The sequence below is a fragment of the Haemaphysalis longicornis genome, unplaced genomic scaffold, assembly GCF_048455015.1.
Source record: "Haemaphysalis longicornis isolate Haplotype H1 unplaced genomic scaffold, Haemaphysalis longicornis Haplotype H1 scaffold_2, whole genome shotgun sequence".
Lineage (NCBI taxonomy): Eukaryota > Metazoa > Arthropoda > Arachnida > Ixodida > Ixodidae > Haemaphysalis > Haemaphysalis longicornis.
In genome coordinates, this window is record NW_027526295.1 from 31,617,750 (window position 1) to 31,622,234 (window position 4,485).

The window sequence follows — 4,485 nt, forward strand, 5'->3', positions numbered from 1 at the left end:
TGTGTTACTATCTAGTTGGAGCGCGCGTGCGCTTAGTGTACGGTCGATTAGTGCCTGCGCGCACAAGGCCGATGGCAGTGTGAAGGCTTCTTTTTCTTGTGTCGGGCGGTGCCCTGTAATCTTTTGTTCGTGTAGTAAACCTATATAGTAAAAACGCAGTCGAGCATCTCTGTTGTGATTTCATTCACCCCAGCAATCTCGGCACACGTGAAAACTCACGGGCCGGCCACCCTGCTAAAATATAAATAACTGTTGTCTCGTGCCCTTGTTTGGTTTTTGCTAGCGGCCGCAATTATCCGGGGGAGGGGTTTGTGACACTGAGGTTGAAGAGGGTAGGTGACAGTACAGCACCTTGAGGTGTACCGTGGCTAAGGGTAATAGGTGGGGATAGAGTGGTTCCAAGTTGTAATTGAGCTTGTCAGGAGGGGAGTAACAAAAAAACATAAGGGTAGAGACAGGAGCCACAGTGCGTTTCTTGGAGGGGGAGAGGATAGTGTCGTGAAGGAGGGTATCAAAGGCCTTTTGTACGTCCACCGTCATGAGAGCATGCATGTACTAGATTTCTTGAGGGCTGAAAGAAAGTTTGCTGAAAAGGGAGGAAGGGGTCTTAAGTAGACATATGGGACAGTGCGATTGTGGGGAAGGAAGTTGGTAGTGTCAAGGAGGTCTATGACCCACGCGAGAACTATGCGTTTTGTCTTCCCTGCATGATGTGGAAGCTGTTGCGTGTGTCAATGCACTTAAACAAACTTGTGTTCTTCTTGAGCATGTCTATAGGTAGTTTACATATATTTTACAGTGTGAGTATAGTTCAGTGTACCAATATATGGAGGACTGCTCATTTACTGTTTTTGTTCAGTTAGTATTGTTTCGATGAAGGAAACTGCTCCACCTGATCCTGATTGAATAAATTTAGCCTCAGACAAGCTTCTGATGTTTAGGGGCACTTCTTTAGTCGGGAAAACTAACATAATCGCTGGGTGCTCTTGCTGTCGTAGCAGGTCACCGTGGTTGGATACCGTATTTTTGTGATTCTAAGCACCCTACCCATACTTATGGGAAAAAGATTTGGAGGGAAAGTTTGCATGCGAATTTAAGCACCCCCTTTTCTAAGCAACCATCGCAAGGTGGATTTCAGGCGCGTGGAAATGGTGGGAATGGGTCCGAGATGAAGGTGTGGCCAAGTCATTTGTGAAGTTTTCATTTAAAAACCACTTAGCGGAACACAAGATGGAATACTGAAAGAGGCGGCCCAAATGACACAACGTGTTCGAATGGTAGTGAGTGTGACTGAGTATCGTACTAAGCGAAAGATTCATTGTCTGTGCTTTTTTTTCTGAATGTTCGCCAAATGACATTATTCTCTGCGCCCGCCTCATCGAAAAATACGGCCGCGAAAAAAAAGTGGTGGTTGGGGTAGGACGGGTAAGTTAGGGTTTTCGAATCTGAACACCCCCCTCACTTTGGACATCGCCGTGGCCGCTGGATGAAAGGCTCTCTCATCCAGCATCCGCGGAATCGCGATTGTGGAAAAAAAAGGGTGCTTAGAATCGAGTAAATACGGTAAGTCTGAGTTGGTCAGCTGGATCCCCCACTGCTCACAGATGGGGCTGATGTTTGAGTAGAGGCTAAAGGGTCTCTGAGCACTCCCATACCTGATGTAGTGGGCTAAACTGGGTGCACAAATTGCAGGTTGTGGGACAGAGGATCTGTCGCATTAGGCCATGGAAGCACAAGTTTGTAAATGACACAGAGTGGTGCAGTTTAGCTCGGGACTGGGTGGGTGGAAATCCTCTGCAATTGTGGTGGCCTTCAGCTTAGATATCTGTGTATCTTGGTGGCAGTACAGGTCTTAGATTTTTGTGTACAAAACGTTTTTAAAGCGAAACTTTATATGGCAAGGCGAAAGAAAAATCCCAGTGGTCCCAGGTATACAGAAAACTCCTCTGGCACAACCCCATACACATGCACGGAAAAACCAGGTTAGAGAGGGGTGGGTATTAAAAAAGACAGATTGGCAAGGTGTATAGATGATGCAGCTACACTCTCACTGCTACTGACAGTGCTACTTGGGAATGTCACATCAAAGGAAATGAAAAAAGTCTCTCGCAGCTGAGTGCACATGCAAGCTACTGCGTGAAGCTCAGCTCAAACGGTAGGTCACGCATCATACATAAAACAGCAACTGTATGTGACAGCGTTGCTGGTTAATCATCTGTATGGACTGTGTAGATGCATTTTTTTCCTCAGTGAGAGATGTTGATGTGCTTTGTTTGTGTGGGTGCTGCTGCAACTACTGCAGTTGATGTTAATGTACTGAGTGGTAGGAGTATGCATATGGCTGATGTTGTGTTTTTATGGTTTGCATAATGTCACCTTTCTGATGTTAGGATGCGGGTTCCTGTTTGTGGTTTCTGCTTTTGATGTTTTGTTTTGTATTTGCATATCTTTGTGGTGCAAACAAATAAACTGTGTTGAAACTCAAGCACTTGTCGTGTTATTCCTTTCAGGCCCGTGGGCAGCTGAAATGCTGAAAAGGTGTAAGATGAGCAGCATCTAGCTTACTCATTTCCAGCGCAAAGAACTACACTGAACTTTTCCATGTTTTTTCCATGAACTTTTCCGCTATTAGCAACCTGAAAGGTTGCTACGCCTAAAAAGAGAAAAAGAGGAAGCAAATCTATTGGGATGCAAAAATGACATAGCACAGGAGCATAGTTCAGTACATCTGCCCAGAAGAGACCTAATGGTTTTACGGTACAGTATAGAGACTCCTAAAAAGACAAGACTGGTGGAACTTGTCGAAGCTTTCTTTCTTCTGAAGCAAACACTGATGCAGGGATATGCAAGTGCATTTTAACAGACACAAACCTCAGCTAGCAAAGATAAAATAGGATGCCTCATCCCAGGTTTCTTGCAGTGGCGATTTCGTTGGAATGTTTTGCCTTGCCTACAAGCACGCCCAGAAAAATGCATGCAGGTGCACCAGAGACTCTACTATACCTTGGGGCCATTAGCGTATGCATATGAAACAGCTAGTGGCAGCTGGGGATTATTAGCACAATCAGCAGGAAACAAGACTGCTGTCAAATGCTTTGACCTATGGCGCATGTATGTTCAGCAGCTTTTCCTAGGTGGTACCCCAACTGCGGGTATTCCTGGGGAAGCTCTGCCGATGTCATAATGCCCTGCCAGCAAAGAGATGGGGCTTGGTGGCCTATTTTGCTGTACGCCGCCACACCAAGGTAGCATTAGGTAGGGCGCTTCTGACCGAATGTTACAGAAGTGAAGGGCAATCAGAAAAGTTTTTAAGACGACGGTAACTGAATATAGTCTGGCTTGGATTATTCTTGGTGCATCGTGGCCCTGCCCGCGTGCTGCCCTGATATGTTGCCAAAAAGAGAAAGAGAAAAAGCCAGTTCGATGAATAAAAGAAAAGGCTTTGAAAAATTGTGGTTTTTCTGGCACGCCAACTTTTACAGCTGGTTCAGCACTCTAAGCTGTCCAGACTAACACATTCGTGTACACACTTCACTCTTAAGCCAGAAACGGCCACCGTAGCATATTGTTTTCACCCGTTTTGCAATTCATACAGTGGGGGCAGAACTGCTTAGAGATGCTGGCGTGTGGAAGCGTATTTCAGAAGCTGGTCATTAGGAATGCAATAGTCATAACTTCAAAGGCTCGGTGACAAACTTGCTAACACCCACGCTTTGCAATTGGTCAGCTGTACAGTCAATTTGCACACCACAAAATCTCTTAAGCAGCCGCCAACAACAAAAAAGGGGGGTGGGGGGTCACAAGAGATTTGAACACTGGACCAACACATTAGGCAATGGAAGCGCACACCAAAGGCTACAATTAAAGGCCATCCTGCCTGGCCGAAAAAATGGTCTGAGCAGTAACAAATCATCGAAGGACTCTGGCCAGTTATCATTACGCCCGAAGGAAACTTAAGCGAGTTACAACTGCCGTTTCTTCAGCACAGAGCGCTAGTCAAACAAACAGACAAAAAAAAAGACTAACGATAGCAACACGGTCGTTTGCGGTATCACAGAAAAAAAATCGGGCGTGGCACAAAATTTAATTTTCCGGCTAGAAGTTGAGCCGATCAGATGTAATGGTACGATAGATCCACGTTTGAGAAACGGCCGTTCCAACTACGCGGCGACTTTCGAATGGTTGAGGCACTTCGAAATCTACGGCGGCGAGCAAGCAACACCTGACAATTTTTACTTATCTTTTACAGCGGCGGTTGATCACAGAGTGAACGGCATAGATCCACGTTTTGAAAACAGCCGTTCAACTAAGAAGCGGTGACTTGCGAAAGGTTGCGGCACATCGATATCTACAGCGGCGCGTAACACCTGAGAACGCGAAATCCCACACAGACAGGCACGGTTGAAGGTTGAAGGAAAGGATATGGCAGAGCGCACACCGCGTATCCAAACACCTGCCGCTTCACTTAAGTGCGAAAGAGCGGCG